A 20,510-nucleotide genomic window follows, 5' to 3' on the forward strand; every position below is an offset into this window, starting at 1 on the left:
CTGTCCTTAAAAGTCCTAGAGCCACGACCACCACCACCTTACCATTGGTGATTTTTCACTGGTGGCATTTTGTGGCCCCTCTTCTCCTTTCCCATTGTTCTCCCCCTCATTTCTTTTGGAGAGCAGCTTAATGCTCTCTTCCCATTCTTTTAAACCAAAGGGTGGTGGGAGGGAGCAAAACGGGAAAAGTGACACTTGCCTTTCAAATAAACACAGAAACACCCTTAGAAACAGAGTGGCTTCAGGTTGTTGTGGTTCAAAAAAAAATACCTTTTTACTCTATTTTGCCTACTCATTCTGTGCCCCAATTAAGAGAAGTATATTTGTTGCTATAAGTGCCTACATTAATAGTGATATATAGAGATAGAGATGCTAGAGGGACAGTGAGATAGAGACAGAGACTGATAGAGACAGAGACAGAGATAGAGATGATTGGGCAATTATTTTGGTTGTTTTCCAAAGAACTCCTGTGGAAAGGCCAGAGGCTCATGGTCTTGATTCTCAGTGAGTCATGACTTTGGAGTCTGAGCAAAGATTCCTCTTGACTGGGTCTGCAGCCCCAACCCCCACTCCTTCAGGCTGTACCTGTTACACGTTGGCTCAGGTAGCCCAAGTAACCAAGTCTGGTAGAGTGTGAGCTGTGGAAAGGATTTAAAGACATTCACACAAATCCCAGTTAACATTAGAGCCAAGGAAGAATAAGAATCCCCATTTGGATGTAAAAGTATGGAACACCAATGGTAATGGTTGTACTTGATTTCCAAAGAACAACTCTGAGCACATAGGAAACCTCACACATCTCAGAAACAATAAGGAAAATAATAAAAGGACTATGTTCCTCTGGTGAAAGAGGTTGAAATCATTTGCTCTAAATGAAAACATTTGGAAAGGTCATGTTTAGATTACCCAAGGAACATAATAGCTGGTCTCCCCAGAGCTCAGAGCAAAGTGCAGTCTCAGACTTCACTTTGTGATTGAAGTAGGTTCTCTTTTGCTCTAAGTACAAGTTGATATATTCTAGACCATTCAAACCAAGATAACGTGGTCTTTAAATACAAAATAATTTATACTTTTTGGAGAGGTCTGAGCCATTGCTGACTTGCTTAAATTAATGGGGAGTAGGGTTATAAGTGGAATGGACAGCATCAGTATTTCTGTGGGTTACTGAGTAGGATACATGCCAGGTATTCTAGAAAGAATAGAGATAGGACCGTCCCATCATCCAAGGTAAGGTAGAGAAACAAGGGGTTGTTGCTGTTCCTGTGGTTCTCCTCTTATCCCCGGATGGCAAACAGAGCCAATCCTTACCCCCAGCTCATTACCTCTCCCAACATACTTCCTTTGGAAGTTAAGTCTTTTAAGGAAGCTGGGGCCTGTCCACTGGGGGCCAGGTGCAGTCCCCCTGATGAAGACAGCTGTAGTCTTGTTCTCTACATGGCTTTTACTACCAACGCTTCTATCCCACCCTTCTTTGCCTGCTGCCTTCTTGAGTGCTACGTCACTAGACTAAGTCAGAGGAGGTCACTTGGTCAGAGTTCATGACTAAATGAATTCCTACTCAGTCTCTTCTCCTCTGCCTTCAGGCATAACTCACTTGGGAGATCCAGAAGTCAGGATGTAGGGGCTTCTGGACTGATGTTTGTAGTCAATAGTGACCCAAAGTCCTCTCACTTCCTTCACTGAGTAGTTCCGTAGTACCACAAGCACTGATATGATTCCTCTCTTCCCTCCACTCCTCCAACTTCAGTACATAGGCAAGACACTTAGAGCTCTCAAAGCCTTCTCTCCATCCCCACTGCCACCAGCCCAGCCCAAACCCAGACTGGTATGACAGCAATTCCAGACGCTTCCTTATTTTCTCTCTTTTCCCATTTTCCACACATCAGCCAGAATGCTCTTTTAAAATGCAAATCAGATGATAATCTCTGTCCTGCTAAAGCCTCCAATGCACTGGCGGCTTTGGAACATCTATACAGGTTGGAAGAAGGACTGTTGTGTATCACTTCCCTAATATTGGGGAAACAGCAATTAAAGAATGAGCAGAGGAAGGACCGATGGGGTTATGGCGGGTGGAGGAAACCTCAAACCACTTTGCATAAAATCTATTGTATCCTGTGCCTTGAATAGACCTGCATGGGGTAGCCCTCTGCTTTCTCTCTGCCCTGGGATAGGCCCACTGTCCCTTTGCTCACTGTGGTCCTTCCCATGAGCCAAGCTCGTTCTGGCCTAGGGTCCTTAGCACAATGTTCTACCCTCCATCTCTGCTTCTGCATGACTGGATCCTCCTTGGCCACCATGTCATCCCCTCAGAGAGGTCTTCTCTGACCTCCGTCTCTAAGACCACTTCCCATCCCCCCTTCTCCCTCCCTCCCATTATTCTGTATCAACACACCGCGCTTTCTTCATAATGCTTTCCTGAATTTTGTCAGTCTTCCTGACTAGACTGCAAATTCCAAGACTGCAAAAGAGCATTTCAATTTTGTTTCCCAGCACCTAGCACAGTCCTTATCATAATAGGAACTCAAAAAATACCCATGAATGAATGAATGAATGAATGTCCACTGGCTGGCTGTATTATTTCTTTTCTGGTCAAAAGAATCATGTGTAACTAAATGAAGAAGGTAGTAAGGATGAACAGCAAATTTGGGCTCTGCACGCATGGTTTCAACCATTCCCATGCCTAATCCTAAAGCTGGGGTTGGAAGTAGAGATATATTATTAAGGGATAGTCTGATGGTGCCCAAACCCAGAGAACAGGTATCAGGGATCTGGGAAGGAACATGTGGAGATATATCATTACCAAATTTAAGTGCATATAGAACCATATGGTCTACTGCTGGGTTTCCCAGCCCTCACACTATTGAAATTTGGGGCTGAAAAATTCATTATCATGAGGAGCTATCATGGGCATCGCGAGACATTGAGTAGCCTCTCTGGCCTCTGTGCACGAGAGGCCAGTATCACCCCCACCAGCAGTTGTAAACAACCCAAACTGTCTCAAGAAATCACCAAACGTCCCCAGGGAACAAAATCAGTCCCAGTTGAGAAGCACTGATCCAGGGAAGCACTTCCACCTTCAGGTGGGTTGCAGTGATCTGAAAAACCTTGGATCATGCCAAAGAAAGAAGAAAATGAGATTGGTAATAGGTTGCTTTTTATTCCTGGCATGAGGACTAGCACAAAGTGTTCAAAGGCCAGAATGTGTAATCAATCTAGCTTTAGCTTCAGAAATAGACAAAAGATCTACAGGATGAAGCCTGAAGCTCACTAGAGATTTCCCAAAGAAGAGAGGGGTGAATTAAATAGGACTAGATAAAATAATTCATGCAACAGCAACAGGATTTAATTACGGGTGACTGCAGTCTATGAATGCGAATCAAAACAGTGCCACGGGCACATGGGGCAATGATGACTGAAATGCTGCTCATTGTAAATGACCGGTGTATAAACCAGGGCTTGCTGGACGGAACGTGTGGCATGCGCTGCACCCGGGAGTGGCCTTAATCGATAGGCAAGTCCAGGAACGCAGTTCAGAGGCTGCTAACCTGATGCTATCGTTGGCCCATGGCACTGGGGCCAGAGTGCTTTATAAATCATCTTGACATCAGGCCAAGCAGGAGAAAAGCAAAACTGAGGTTTCGGGTCTCAGGTCTGGAAGGAGGCGGCTTGTGCACAGATACAGTAGTAGAGGGAAACGATAGGGATGAGACAGAAGTGAAATGTGCTCTGCCCCTAGGAAACAAACGCCAAACTCTATTGCAGAAATGCAAATTTAGACGCAGAGAAGGCGTCAAAACAGTTAAGTAAATCAGCCTCGAAGGCACTCGGAATGGAAAAATGATTACAGCACAGAGCCCTCCCCAGGAAAACAGGAAACACACTGCACTGGGGGAAAAGCACAAAACCTTCCTCAGACAATCCTGCATGCAAGTGGAAACTTGAAAGGAGACGTGGAGCCGCACACTCTCCCACAAACACTCAGTAACCACATAACAGCTGTCTGATGCAAAGCAGAGCCTGTGAATATGTCTTTGAAATTATCAGTGGCAACAGCTGAATAAGACAGAAGCTGTGAAGGCTTCTTCACTGTTAAGAGAGGCTTTTAGAAAGTATCTGGGAGACCATGGGCCTCCTGATTTCAACAGCAGGGGAAAGCGTTTTGAAGCTCTAAGCCACAGCTTGAATGCAGGAATTGCTAAGAACGTTATGTTTAATTACAAAGAAATCAGCACAGATTTTCAGTGGGGAAACTGTCTTACAAACCTGCAAGGTGAATCTGCAAAGGAACATGTTAATGGCTGAAGCAGCCTCTCCAAATAATTTAAACACCTTTCCAGAAAGCATTTGACACCGTTCTTTGTAAAAACCCTAATCTGCACATATATACTCTGGCATTTACAAGGCAAGCTATTCTAACCACAATGAGGAAAAGAATCCCCCCCCGCCCCCCCCCAAGCCAATTTTGAGATAGGCTATCGGGTTACAGTCAATATGCGGGCATGGCAGGAAGAACACTGAGGCTCATTTGAAATACTGTGTGCGGCCCTGATAAGGACATAAATATGGAGAAGGTGGAGCAGAGAGCAACCAAGTGATAAAGAGACTCAAAGGAGACATACTTTACATTAGCACGTATCTTGCAAAATCAGCAACTGCACAGCACTTGGTCAGCAAAGAAGGGGATTTATGAGAGAATTTCATTGAGATGTTAAGGGAAAATCTAAAGGGATTACAAATGATAATGCAACATTATAAAGGGCTGCTTGACTTTTGAATGTAAGACCAGGGTCTGCAAATTTAGGTGAATAAAAAAAAGATTCCTGTTTATTTGTTCAATGGTGGAGGGCTTGGGCTTGTTGAGGCCGGAAGGGGCCTTGAGTGGTGTTGAACGGGGAAGGGGGACAATGGAGCAACTGTCCGAACTGTGGAAAGGATAAACAAAGAGGAAAAGGAATCTGACAGCATCTCAGACATGGGCTTATAAACTCATCCCACTCTGGACCGGAGAAATAGATGTTTTTCTCCTTGGGTCCATCTCATGGTTTTATGTACGGATATGTTTCTCGTGGACCGACCGCATCGCGGATTTTGCGTAGTCCTGTTCCACAACGCGGAAGGCTGGTCGTCTCACTGTGATAGATCACATGCGTCATCAGGCTTCGTAATGTTCTCTCCGGCTTTTTTCTTACTTCAAGTCCAACACATCCTTCAAGATTCACCCAAATTCTACCTCCTCTAAGAAGTCTTTGCTGGCTTCTTCAGTTGAAAGTGATTCCTTCCTATTCTGAACTCTTCTGGCATTCTCTTTTCTTCGTGACGCCATTTATTGTGCGTTTAACTTACACCTATACGCATAAGTTATATCAAGAGCAAAGAAAAAAATGAAAGACTAGAACATTTTGAGTGGGGAAATAAAGCAGAACAATTAAAATGAGAGAGCTGGGATCTAACGCTAATTAAGATTTGAAAATGGAAGAAACCAATTTCCTTAGAAAAGAGAAAAAGGACTTTAAATGCTAATATATGGTTGTGTTTATGCTACATTATTTCGTTATGTTTTCATTAGGTAATCCTACTCTACAATACATGACTGCATATAGATATGTCTGTAAATGTGTATTTATTTTTAATTCTGGAGGGACAGACACCTGCTAAAAACTCCGATTTCTTCCAGGGAATGGCGTGACTGATGGACACTCAAAAAAGACCTCATTTACATGACCACATCCAGTATGGAATGTGAGATGGGACAGGAGATGATTGAAGACTTTTTATTTGCCCCTATTAGTGGATTATTTTTATTTTTGTAAATGCACAGTCATGTCCTCATGTGCGTATCTGCCAGCGTCTCAGAAGACATAAACCATCCCAATTATTTCAACAGTGAGACTTTAACATAAGGAATTTCTAACCAAGTGTTAAAGAATTAAAAGCATAAAAGAGGTACTAACTGCACAAAGCACCCGCCACCTCGGGCTGGGGTAAAGGGAGGTCGGCATCATTACATTTTAAAAGTTTGGAAGGGAGCTTGGCTGGCGCTCGTGCCTTGGGATCTTGGAGGACGAATTCAGATCCCTGACGAGGGGTGTCAGGGAAGGCTGGAAAAACTGCAAAACTGAAATCAACGCCTCCGGGGTTAGAGTCAGGCGGAAGGGCCATTGCTGGGCCACCCCCACAGGAACAGGAAGGATGGGGAGCTGCTGGTTCCTCCTCTTCCTTCCACCTTTCTCTCTCCCTTTGACGCCCCCTAATGGAGACAAATGGCAGCGCTTCTCCCTCGGTCCCCGGGGATTGTGTACAGCGTGCTGATGCACCTTACTCACCCCTTAACCTTATCGGTTAAGTTGTATTGCAAACTCTATGATCCTCGTGGGTGAAATAAACAGTTCAGCTCTATCATAATTCCAGGAGTCAGAAAAGGCATCAAAGAGGTTAGAAATGGATGCTGTGCTGATATCTAACTGCTTTCCTTGAAGAGGAATGTGGGTTTGGTAGGGAGTACACACAGGTAGGAACTAACAGGTTTCATTCTTTTTCTGGTTCTGCCCCTAAATGGGCAATCTTCTATAAACGATGTCATCTCTTTCAGAATCACAATAGTAAGGAATTAATCCCTGTCTAGTACTTACTAGGTATCAGGCACTAAGTGTTTCATGTATAGTAACTAATTCAATCCTTCCAACAGTTCTGTGAGGATCGGAGACTTTAGTTAATTCACCCAAGGCCACAAAAGAGTAAGGGGAAGACCAGAGTATGAACCCAGCAGTCTGCTACAGAGATTTTCTTTCACTACCAAGGTTTGCTGGCTCTCACACATGCCAGGCACCTTTCTGGGTCCTAAAGTATAGAACACCCTCTGAGGTGAGGACTGTCATCCTCATTCTACAGATGAGGAAAATGAAGCCCGAAGAGACTATGACTCTCTGGCCTCTGTTTGTCTGTCTGTCAAACTGAGGAGGTTGGACCAGCTGACACTGAAGGCTGTATCTGCAAGACCCTAGGATCCTATTACAAAAGAACTCAGGGGCCATGACTAAAACCTAACCACAAAGAAAGGCTCTCTCACATATTTATAGACCCCTGATCTCACAAGACTAATAATAGCACAATCTTGCACGTAAGTACAGAACCTGCCAACTCGATATAGGTTATTATTCCCCATCACCTAGTCTCCTGCTAGGAGTTAGATGAGAACTAAAAGGAAGGGGATCAACAGATTTTTTAGGGGAAAAAAAGTCATTTAGGATAATCTGTTTCTTGCTTTTGGCATGTAGCTCCGTGGTCATTCTGCATCTGACTATAACCCTTAATACTGAATTGGGGAGGGGATAACACACATTTTTTATTACTTTGTTTTTTCCTATTTTTATATCCTATTTGACTTTTAAATGTTCAGTCTACCACAGACCTTTGAGATGGGTTAGTATTTTCGAAACGGAAAGGTCCAGAGACCAGGGATGCTTGAGAACTTGCCTGAGGATACCCGCCTGGTAAGAACTGAGCTGGGATTTGAACTTGTGATGAGTTTTACCTATAGTGACAGTAGCAGGGCTACCAAGACTAAAACTGACCTTGTCTTGGAAATCCTATTTTTTAAATAAAAAACATCCTGTCAGTGTGTAACCTTGTAACTCCTGACAAGCCAGGGATAGGGATGTTAATAAATTGCCAGCCCTTCGGCCAAATGACCTGACACCACTGAATCCCTGAAAGTGTCACCAAAGCAAGTCACAGGCCAGCCACCTACCATGCTGATGGGGCCCACGGCTGTCCAGCGTCCCCAGGAACTTCCCACCACACTACTGGGCCTGATATGTAGAATATGACAAAACCCATAAAAGCCTCAGGAATGAGGTGATTTTTCTAAGGACAGACACCCATTTTCTTAGAAATGTTCCTATGGGGGAAAAAAGATTGTGCACCTGGGCTAAAGCCAACCTTTTCTGTTCACCATCAGATGATTTTAGCCAGAATGTTTGCAGTGCCACATTGGGCTTATGATAAAGTCCCTACTAGCCTTTTGGACCCTATCTTCTGGGAAACAGAGTGCTCACTGTAATAACAAGAGGCCTGCCTCAGAGAGATCTTGATTCGTCACCTGAACATCTGTAGAGCCCCAGAAAGAGTTTGGATAAGAAAGCGAGTGAAGCAGAGAGAACAAGCCTTCCCAAGGAATGGTCCTGGAGTGCCCGTTCCAGGTCAGGACTCAAGCAACAGCTAAGCAGGAGGGTGGAGAGCTGTTCCTGTTTCTCCTCTTCCCTCCCCAGATAGACTGGGCTTCCTTCGGGAATTCTATACTGTCTTTACAATGTAGCCACAGCTTGTGCCCAGTGTCTCCCTCAAACGTGAAAATGAATTACTTTAATCAACTATCAAAGTCAACGACTAATGGAATCCAATATTTCCACTGAAGACATGGGGTGGTTTCTTAGGTCAGGGCTCAAATCCCAGGTCTTCTACCAGCTCTACAAATCTGAGTGGGTATATAGCCTCTTGAGCCTGGCTGTCTTCATTGGACAAAGATGGGCGATAAAACCCGTCTCATTGGCTGGTGTATTAGTTTCTGTGGCTGTTGTGAAGAAGTACCACGAACTGGGTGGCTTAAAATAACAGAAACATTCACTTTCATAGTTCTGGAGGCTCAAGTCCGAAATCAAGGTATTAGCAGGGGTAAGTTCCTTCTGAAGGCTCTAGGGAAGACTCGTTCCTTGCCTCTTCCAGCTGCTGGTGGCCCCAGGCACACCTTGGTTTATGGCGGCATAACTCCAGTCTCTGCCTCATCTTTACATGGCCTTCTTCTCTCTGTGTCCCTTGTCTTATAAGGGCATCAGTCGTTAGATTCAGGCCAACCCTAAATGAGATGATCTCATCTTGATTTTTAGCTAATTACATCTACAGAGACCTTATTTCCTAATAAGGTCAAATTCTGAGGTTGCAAGTGGACACGAATGGAGGGGGGTCACCATTAACCTGTGATGGCTGGTCAGGGGGTTAAATGAGAAGTGTCTCACGCAACACTTGCATGTTACAGGCCTTTAATAAATAAAGGAATGGTTATTGGTTTTGTTACTATTGCTGCTGCAGGAGCCATTGTTTTCCTAAGGAATTTTTAAAAAGGTTTGATCTGGGAATGAAAGGGCAGGCCTAAGGAGCAGAAGGGAAGGGACAGCATAAAGATACAGCAGAGAGAAAGTAGGAGGTTCAGAGAGGGAGAGGAGGAAGTGCCAGAGTGACAGTTACCGTGTGGGCTCGCATATTGTCTGTGCCCCCTGGAGGCCAAGACCCTGGATAAGCTATCAGCATTGGTCAGGAAAACCAGACACCTCAGCCAGGTCCAGCCTGGCTTTACTTCCCTGAGGGAAAAGAAATAGAAGACTCTGGGGAAGGGAACTCTCCACATCCCCACTTCTGGTGTACGTATTTCAGAATGTTTCTTACAGCAGTGGAAGAGGATTAGGTTCTGGAAGCAACGCTCCCACGGGCTGCGGCCTTCTCACTGAAAAGTGACTCTATGTCTCAGAGCTGAGCATGGAAGGAAACTCATGATTTCAGATGATTCCTGAGCCCTGGAAACCAGCCAAGTATAGCGAAAATGTGAAGCCAGAGACAGCTAGAAAAGCTAGGCCCCTTCCTCCCTGAGGCCAGAATGACAGGCGTCCTGAATTCTCTAATTCAACACAATTCTGAATACACTAAAATTTCATTCTGATGTCAATTGTACGCTGCCAAGCACTGTAACTAATAGTTTTGATATGTTTGACACATCTTTACATCATCAGAGGAGATGGAAGGGCAGGAGGTGAGTCACAACTAAAAATTATTAAGTATAAAGATTCCCTTGAAGACTAACTTCTTTCTTCCAGAGACTTGCCCAGTGGCCTCTCAGCCAAGTGTTCCTAACCCTCTCTCTGTACCACGGATACTTTTTTTTTTTTTTTTTTTTTGAGAGAGAGAAATAGAGAGGGCGTGTGCATGACCAGGGGGAGGAGGGAGAGGAAGAGAGAATCTCAAGCAGCTCCATGCTCAGCATAGAGCCCAACACGGGGCTCGATCTCACGACCCTGAGATCATGACCTGTACTGAAATCGAGAGTCAGATATGTAACCAACTGAGCCACCCAGACACCATTGTACCAGGAATACTTTCGACAGTTTGATTAAGTCCATCGGCCTCTTCTCAGAATATGTTTAAAAAAAAAAAAAAAAAGCGAAGTAAAATAAAAAAATAAAATAAAATAGCAAACTAATGATACCAATATTAAAATACCAACAACAAAAATAACAAATGTGTGGTATGGTCCATATGTGCTTTTTTATTGATGTATTAAATAACAAGATCCAGCAGCAGGTCCTCTCATGACCTTATTTTGAAGGAGTGAGGGATACAACCAATATTTCAAGAGCTCTGCAGCACCTATGGTGGGATCTACAAATACCTGTGATTTGTTGCCTACATTCATGATTGAAGAAAATTCTAAATTTCAGTAAGAGGATAGTGAAAATAAACACATAGCTTTTTCCCCACCCAATTCTATCCATAGAGATGTTTTGCCCCCAAATTAAGAACCCCTGATCTAAGCTAACTTTTCAAAGGTACCCAGTTTCCTGTGGGGCTCTGCCAGCTAGCCTGAGCACCAACTCAGTTATGTTGGCAAAGGAGGCCCCCTGCTGGCCAAAGGGCTCAAGCGCGTCATCTGCAAACGCCCGTAATTGGCCGTGGTAGAAAACAATAGGTCAGGCAATTAATTCACTCACATCAAGAAATGGAGCAGGAAAGCTCCTTGTCAGCCAGGCTCCGGGGGATCTAATCAGTACAGATTTAAAAGCTCCATTTGGCTTAATGGGGAAGGGCCGATGGTTTGTGGCTGCTGGTCATTAGCAGGCGAGGACGAGATGCCAGCCCGGCAGGCTGTTTCTAAGGGGGCTGCTTTCACCTGCTCCTGGTCAACAACAACAAAAACCCTGCAGATTGCTTAAAGGTTAGATTTCCCCGTGGACTTGTCTAACCAAGATTTTTAGCAGCTGCCTTCAGTACTTGGCGCGTGGAGCCAAGGAGAAGGGAAGGAGAGCAGAAACGAATGCAGGATTTACCGTGTGCCATTAACCAGGGTGTTTACGGATAGGCTACTGCAATCAATGCCTAAAGCAACTCTGCATGGAATTTTTTCATTAATTAGTTAGTTTTTATATACAGATGTAAATGAGGCTTGGAGAGGAACGTTGTCACTTGCTCATGGTCACTGGATGAACAGCCGCGTGGGTTGAAAGATGGGAGCCCATCTGATGCCCAGTCTCTGCCACCAGGGGCGGGGCAGTGAGATGCCCACAACAGTGCCCACTCCTCTTGGCACAGAGTTCTGGAGCCTGTTGTCTGGTTTGAATCCCGGGCTTCCGCACATACTAATGGTGTGAATTTAGAAAATTAACTGATCACTGTGTGCCTCAGTTTCCCAAGCTGTACAATGAGGATAATAGTACCTATTATAAGGGATGTTCCATCAATTACATGTAAAACCCATAGAACAGTGCCCAGTATCTGTAGACAATCCATAAATGATAGGTACTATTACTCTCGGACAGTATTGACAATATCGCCTTCTGAACCCCAGCACAGCAACCCAGCGGCCAATAGCTTAACCCGGTGTTCCTCAAATGCAGGTGATTTCGTTTCCTAGGAGACCCTTGGCGATGTCAAGACGTGTTTGGTTGTCACAACTAGGGGGCCAGAGATATTGTTAAATACCCTATAGTGGACAAGACAGCTCATCCCACAACAAAAAGTATGTAGCCCCAAGTGTGAGTGGTGCCAAGGTCGAGAAACTCTGCCCTAAACCGAACTCCCATGAGGTAAAGGATATTTTGCCAGACATGATGAGACAGTACCTTGAAATGGGAAGCCCCCAGTCTAGCAGAGGGAGGCCAGACAATAAAGAAATAAATGAAAAAGAAACTATTGGATGACAGTAAATGCTGTGAGAAAAAATAAATCAGAGCATGATCAGGTCGGGCTGCTGTAGATTAGGCAGGAGGACTTCATGGAGGCAGTGGCATTTAAACTGGAACCTGGATGACAAGAAATGACCAGCCATTAAAGATCTGAACAGAGAGCATATAGCTGGCAAAGGGATAGTTCTTCCAAAGGTGCCAAGGTAGGGACAACCTTGATGTGCCTGAGGAACAGAAAGAATGGGAGGCTAGAGACCAGTGGTGAGGGGGGAGGTAGGTAATCAAGTAATAGTCCAATAAGTCTACACAGAATGGCTTCTTTTGGGCAAAGCTAATCCTTGGTTTAGTCCCTCGGAAAAATGATTGCCTCAAAGTACTTGATGGTGACAAAAATATGTGATTTGTTATGTGGTATAAATTTTAAGTTGGTTTTAAAATTGGGTTTTTTCCCCCTTTAGGGAGCAATAATAGGGAGTCTCTTTCTTAGCAATAAATTAGTTAACAAGGTCAGTTATTGGAATTGGCTATTCCTGTTTGAGATAAACCATATTTTGCTCTATTGGCGCTTTTGCCCCAGGTAGAACACCGTATCACAATGCACATTGTGAGAATCAATAAAGCCAGGATAAGGGGTGGGGAGGAGGGCAGGTGAGGTGTTTGCTCAGCCCATACAGCTTTGCCCGTAGTTCCTCTGCGCTCACAGTCACAGGCTGAGGAAGGCTCATCACAGGATCTGATTATCTACTTTTTCCACTGTTGCTAATGGACTCTTCACATAAAGGCAAAAAGTATCACAGGATACTTTAACTACTTCTCATACAAAATTGAACCAGAGTTGTCATTCATTAAGCAAGTAAATGAGGTAAATTTTGATAGAATGTCCAATAGCCTGATTGGTTTATAGAACGGAGGGGAGTACAGTCACGAGGTTTCTATTTTTGAAGATGGGATAGACTATACCCAGAGTCCTCCAGGCAGGAATGCGTGTGTGGTGTAAACAACAGGAAGTGAGCCCTCAGAGGTCTGGACATACTATTTGGAGCATTCTTAAGCAGCTGTGGGCTCAGTCTTCTCTGGTGCTCTATCACATCCAGGTTTTAAAAATTAGCTGGGCGATGGTTAGGGCTATTACCAGACCCCAGCAAGAAAGCATATGGGGTTCTTCCTCAGTGAAGCTGGCAAAGCAAACCTATCAGCCGTTTACCAGAGTCCACACCGACTCATGACTCAAGTAACTCAATTAGGGCAAGTTGCTCGTTGCCGCCTCCTCTTCCTTTAGTTTTAGGACCCCTAGTTTTATTTGGGCAATAAAATGTACCCAGCAAAAAGACAGTATTTCCCAGCCCTAATAAAATTGTGTCTGGCCATATGTCTAATGGAAGTGTTTTGTGTGATTTCTGAGAAAGCATCTTTGCCTCTTTGCTTATTCTTTCCTTCCCCCCATTCTGCTACTGGAATATAGATATAATGGCTGGAGCTCTACCAGCCATTTTGTACTATGAGGACAAGTGTCATACTCTAAGGAAGGCAATGTTGACTGGAAGGACCCTGGACCCCCAAGGACTCTGTGGAGTTGGCATACCAGCCCAAAGTATCCTATCCCTGGAGTTCTTTCATGTGTAAGAGAAGTCAACTACTTCTGTATTATTTAAGTCGTGATCTTAAAAGTTTTCATTTCATGCAGTCAGAAGTAATCCTAAATGATATGCCAATATTTGCATGATTTACCCAAACTGAGATTGAATGACCAAGATTAAGTACTCTCATAAAGTTTTATTTTTATCTAAGTTTCTTAAAACTATTATTTTGGAACAATAAACAACTTATAATAAGATTGACACTATATAAGGTCTTAGCTAACCAATTTCAATTTCATATGTTGCCCCCATTAATCTAAAGGGTATTTTAAAGCACCTTGGCAGATCTCATCACAGAAGAGAATGGAATTCAGGTGTTCAATGGTCTCTTTCATTTAACACTGGTCTAAGACCTCTTCCATCACTAGTATACGGAAATAGAGCCCCTCATCTTCAGGCTCTTATAGCAGAGTAGTCAATAATCCTCAGCTAATAATAAGTTACCAGAAGATCTGGGAAGTCCCTTTTTTTTACCAAGCTTCCTGATCTTTCTGATGTAATAGTATGAGCTGACTGGCTCTACAATAGCCATTCTTAGAATTAAAACAAGAGAGGTAATTACTTGCAGCATGTGGTAACAATTGTTACTGTTCACCAAATGCTTCTCAATCTCTGTCTTTCAGCCACATGATAGAACTGTACTTGGTGGATCTCTGTAGTTAAGTAGGGTCATGTTCTGGCCAATGAACTGCATCACTTCCAAGTTTAGTCTTTAATTGCTAATGTGAGACCCTGCAAAGTTGCATTTTTTATTTACCATCATATCAGGTAGTGGCTGCCCATCAGCTGTGTCCAGGAGGGCAGGTGGTGTGATACCACTGCTGAGTAGAGCCCCCAGGTATCTTTTATTAATAGCATAAGCAGTGTAAACAAAAAATATTTTTTTTGCTTCAATCCACTGATATTTGGAGATTGTTTGTTACTGCACCATAATCTATATTATCCTGACTGATACACTACACCATCCAGAAAAAACCTTCTGAAGATGGGAGTGATCACAGCAGAACTGAATGATACAATCTACAGTTCCAACATTCAGAGAAGAGATGTGGGTAAGTTTCATGCACGTAACCCTTTTAACATCAATAAACTCTGTTCATGAAACTTTTTTGTTAAGCAGTTTCCTACAACATATCTATCTACAAAAATCTGTCAGTAAGCAAAGCAATTCTCCCATTCCTCAGTGACTTCAGACCCTATCAAATTTACTGCCCAGCCTGGCATTCAGATTCCATACACCATTAGCGCCACCGTGTGGTATTTACAATAAATGACATTTACTATAGGACTATAAAAAGCAAGGTCACTTATCAAATAATATCATTTACCCACTGAGAAGGGGATTGCACATGACAAAAGAAACCACATCCAGCTTGCTGGGACACCAAATCAAAAGCAAGAGGGAAAATTTTCCTGTCATATGAACCAGGAAACTCAATAGTAGTGAGGCTTGCTCATTTATTTATTCATTCAACTAATATTTACTAAGTTCTGCCATGTACCAGATATTGTTCTGGGCCCTGGAAATACAGCAGTGAACAAGACAGACAAATTCCTTGCCTTGGTTGGAAAGACAGACAATGGAATAAATCAACAAAGCAATATATACTACACTGGCAGATATGATAAGTCCTATAAACCAAAATAAATCTGAGTTAGGGCATAGAGAGTGATGGGGGAGGAATTGTTTTAAATAAGGTTGACAGAAATAAAAGCAAACGGTCTACATTTAACTCTCCCAAAGTTACTTTAGAAAAATGATCCCAAATCTCAAATATATGTAAATATGAGCATTCTCTTGCAGATATTAAATGTAAAATGCTTCAAGATGCCCAAAGGTTGGTTTCTAAACATTATCCTGTCTTAGTCCAATCAGGTTGCTGTAATGAAAGTACCATAGACTGGGTGGCTTAAACAACGAACATTTATTTCTCACAGTTCTGGAGCGTGGGAGGTGCAAGATCTAGGTGACAGCAGATTCAGTGTCTGGTGAGAAGCCTCTTCCTGGATTGTAGATGGCCATTTTCTCATTGTGCCCTCATATGGCAAAAGGAACTTTCTGGGATCTCTTTTTTGAGGACAAATCACACTCATGAGGACTCTGCCCTCATGACTGAATCCTTCCCAAAGTCCTCATCTCCTAACAACATGATATTGGGGGTTAGGATGTCAACATATGAATTTAGGAGGTACACATTCAGGCTATAGCAATCACCCCAAAAAGAAATCATGATTCTTTGCACAAAACACTGATTTTTCAGGGGCGCCTGGGTGGCGCAGTCATTAAGCGTCCGCCTTCGGCTCAGGGCCTGATCCTGGCATTCTGGGATCGAGCTCCACATCAGGCTCCTCCGCTAGGAGCCTGCTTCTTCCTCTCCCACTCCCCCTGCTTGTGTTCCCTCTCTCCCTGGCTGTCTCTCTCTCAAATAAATAAAATCTTTAAAAAAAAACAACACTGATTTTTCAGATCTGAGGCAGGAAATGAACATGAAAATCCTGGGACCTATCTTTATGCCAAAAAATGCAGAAGCATTCAAAGATTAACAACTACAGTCATAATAGTCTTTACCTGTCACAGCAAACAAATTATAGGGGCTCCCACTGGCCAAACTGGGGGCTATTTAAGAATCGAGAGGATAGTAATTGATATTACACTGGATGACTAAAATTCATGAGTTTGTGGTGATTTATCTTTTTAAAGGGAAGGGGCTCTGTTTTATAGAATGCCAATAGAAGGTATTATAGAATTAGAGAACCGTTGTTTTGCAAACTGTAGTAGAATTCATGCAAGGATCATCTGGTATATTAATTCCTGTTGCCAATGTAACAAATTACTACAATCTTAGTGGCTTAAAACAACACAGATTTATTATTTTACAGTTCTGGAGGTCAGGAGTCTAAAGTGGGTGAGCATGGCCGCTCTCCTTCCGCAGGCTCTGGGGGGAAATCTGTTTCTTGTCTTTTCTACATTCTAGATGCTGTCTACATTCCTTGGCTCTCATGGCCCCACATCACTCCGACTTTCGCTTCCATTACTGCATCTCCTTCACTCTGACTCTGACTTATCTGCTTCCCTTTCATAAGGACCCTTGCGATAACATCAGGCTCAGGCCCAGATAATCCGGGCTATTCTTCCCATCACAAGATCCTTAATCATATCTGCAAACTCCCATTTTGTCATGTAAGATAACATATTTACAGGTTCCCGGCATTAGGATATAAACGTCGCTGACACTATTATACAGCCTACAGCTGTGTATGGTAGTATGTATGACTATATATATTTATTTGTGTGTACGTGTTCTATATATGTGTATATATGTGTTCTATAATACCAAGTACGCAAATCACTTGTAAGATATTCTTACCAAAAATGTTTACCTTGAATCTAATCAAGCCTTTAGCCCTAACTTCCAGCCAGCTTACAGAAATGACACCATAATAAAATAATCAAACACATTCTGCATCAGACATGCTATATGTTTACTACGCTATATGTTATACTATCCTAGACTCCTCAGAATTACAATGCCATAAAAATGGAGAATATTCCAAAAGTTTTAAAAGAACTTAAGACATAACTAAATGCAATGTGTGAACCTTGATTGGATCTTGGTTCAAAGACATTTTAAAGACAATTGGTGGAATTTTAAACTTGGGTTAAATATTAGATGACATGGAATTATTGCTAATATTCTTATATTTATATAGGATACTGTCTTTATTTTTGGAAATGCATGTTGAAATACTTAGGAGTGAAATATACAATGTCCAAAACTTACTTTCAAATAGTTTAGATAAAAACTGTGTTGGGGGGGCTGGAGAGATGAAATAATATGGCAAAATATTCATTTTTTTATTCTAAGGGGAGAGTATATAGTCTATATTGTAGCTGTGACAGTTAATTTTATGAGTCAATTTGGCTAGGTCATGATACTCAGATATTTGGCCAAACATTATTCTAGATGTTTCTATGAAGGTATTTTTAGATGAGATTAACATTTAAATCAGCAGATTTGAGTAAAGCAGATTATCCTCCATACTGTGGGTGGGCCTCATTTAGTCAGTTGAAGGCCTTAAATGGAGAAGACTGACACCCCTCCCCTGTAAGAATGAATTCTGTCAGGAGACCACCTTCTGTCTTAAACTGCAGCACTGACTCTTCTCTGGGTGTCCTGCCTGCCCACCTATCCTGCAGATATTTCACTTGCCAGCTTCCACAATCACATGACCCAATTCCTTAGTAACTCTCCCTTATCTCTCCCTCTCTTTCTAGCACATATATAATAGGATGTATTTCATTATATATAGATAGCATATGTATAATATAGATAGCACATACATAATAGGATATTTTATATGTTATATCTTATTCATAGATAGATATCTTCCTGGGCTATCTAATTTATAGTTAGCTTGCTTAATTGCTAGCCTCTCAAAAAGTAAAAAAAAAAAAGAGATTAAAAGTAGCAAGTTAGGGAACAGCAGGAGGAGATCTAACTAACCCAATTGTATGTAAGAAAATGGCTTTGAAAGGGCAACATATATATATGAAATGCATTACATCGGGACATGTAGTCTTTCCTTTATGCATAATTGAAGGCAGATTCAAAATTGGAAAGGAAGTGATGATAAACTAATAACAGACTTTAAAAATAAACTTCAGGAAACATTTAAACAGTTGGAGTAGACACAATACACCCAACACCTGAAAGAAAGGGTCTTTGTTCTCTCAGTGTCAATGGGCTCACACCTGAAATAGCGGACTTAATCAGAGAAAGTACAATGAAATGGAAAATTGCCAATTTGGAGAGTTCCAACATGTAGCTGAACATTTTCAAAGAGATTTAAAAAGTCAACTAGCTAGAAGTCAAACCAAATTTATGTTCCTTTAGATAAAATAACTGGCCCCCAACTTGATATCTCGGCTATTATAAATAATGCTACAATGAATGTTTTAACTTCTTTAGAATTTCACAGAAATGTAATTATACAGTAAGTACTCTTTTATGTCTGGCTTCTTTCTTTCATTTGTCTATCTGTTCATCTACTGAACATTTGGGGATCTTTTTAGTTTGGAGTCATTAAGAAAAAAAAGCTATGAACATTCACATACAATACTTTGCAAAGATGTAGGCTTTCACTTCTCTTGGATAAATACCTAGGAATAGAATTGCTGGATCCTATAAGCATATGTTTAACTTTGTAAGAAACTGCCAAAATATCTTCCAAATGGTTATACCACTTTGCATTATTACAAACAGTATTTGAGAATTCCAGTTGCTTCAGATCTTCACCAGTATCTGGTACTGGCAGTTTTGTTATTGAAACCATTTTGGTGGGTTTGTAGTAGTATCTCCATGTCGTTTCATTTTCCTGTTGACTAAGGGTGTAGAGCATCCTTCTACGTGTTTGTTGGCAGTTTGAGTATCTCATGGAGAATCTATTCAAATCTTTTGCCCAATATTTAGTAGACTGTTTAACTTTTCATTATTGAGCTTTATAAACATTATTTATATTTTCCAAATACAGGTTCCTTGTCAAGTATAGGTATTCCAAGTATTTTCTCCCAATCTGTGACCTGGCTTTCATTTTCTTACTACTGTCTTTCAAAGATCGTAAGTTTTAATATATTCCAATTTACTTATTTTCTTTCATGACTGATGCTTTGTGTGTCCTAAGAAATCTTTGTCTCTTCCAAGATAGCAATTTCAAAGTTTCTTTCTACAATTTCTAGAATTTTAGCTTTTAAATCTATGACCCATTTTGCAATCCAATTTTGCACTAGAAGTATGTATGGTGTGAGGCAAAAGTTGAGGTTATTTCCCATTTGAATAGTTATTCCATTTGTTAAAAAGACTACCTTTTCCTCAATTACTTTGGCCACCTTTGTCAGAAACCAATTGTCCAATAGGCATATATCTTTCTGAACTCTATTCTGTCCATTGGCCCTTAAGATTTTTTTTTTAAAGATTTTATTTATTTGTAAGAGAGAGAGAGCACAAGCAGGGGAAGTAGCAGGCAGAGGGAGAAGCAGCCTCCTCACTGAGCAAGGAGCAAGATGGGGGACTCGATCCCGGGACCCTGAGATCATGACCTGAGCTGAAGGCAGATGCTTAACCGACTGAGCCACCCAGGCATCCTGATCCTTAATATTTCTTATAGGTCTACTGGTCTACTGGCAACAAATTCATTTGTCTTTTCCCTGTCTGAAAAAGTCTTTTCTCACCTTTTCTGAAGGATATTTTTGCTGAATATAGAATTCTAGATTAATAGGCTTTTTCTTTAAGCACTTTAAAGATCTTATACCAAGGTCTCTAACTTGCACTTTGAGGAAAGAAATACACAGTCATTCCCTGTGTGGAATGTGTCTTTTTTTTCTCCAGGTGCTTTACAATTCTCTCTGGTTTTCAACAATTTGATTATGGTATATTTAGTAAGGTATTCTTTATGTGTTACCCTGCTTGGATCTGTGAATTTATAGTTTTCATCAATTAGGAAAAAGTTCAGACATTATTTCTTATATTGTCTTTGTCTCCCTTACCCCAACGTCTAGGAATCCAAATACAAGTATCTTAGAGGACTTGATATTATCCCATAGTGGCTGAGGCACTGTTGTATTTTTTTTCTCTTGGTACTGTAGTAAGCTTCAATTTGACTGATCTCTGTTTCTGCAGTGAGCAATCTGGTACAATTCCATCTAGTCCTTCTCATCTACCTAGTGATCAGAAGTAATCAAACAGCAGCAGTGACTTTTAAAAATAAATCTTAGATGTACTGGAATTATTGGTTTAAATGTATTAATGACAAATAAAATATTTAAGGACTATTAATTTAGAAATGTGTAAATAGTTTTTTCAATACTTCCTTTACTGTCTCTAAAATTAGGTTGTGTACAAGTGACATTAGAAATGATATTGAATATGAA

The sequence above is a fragment of the Ursus maritimus genome, unplaced genomic scaffold (genome assembly GCF_017311325.1).
Source record: "Ursus maritimus isolate PB19 unplaced genomic scaffold, ASM1731132v1 scaffold_1, whole genome shotgun sequence".
Lineage (NCBI taxonomy): Eukaryota > Metazoa > Chordata > Mammalia > Carnivora > Ursidae > Ursus > Ursus maritimus.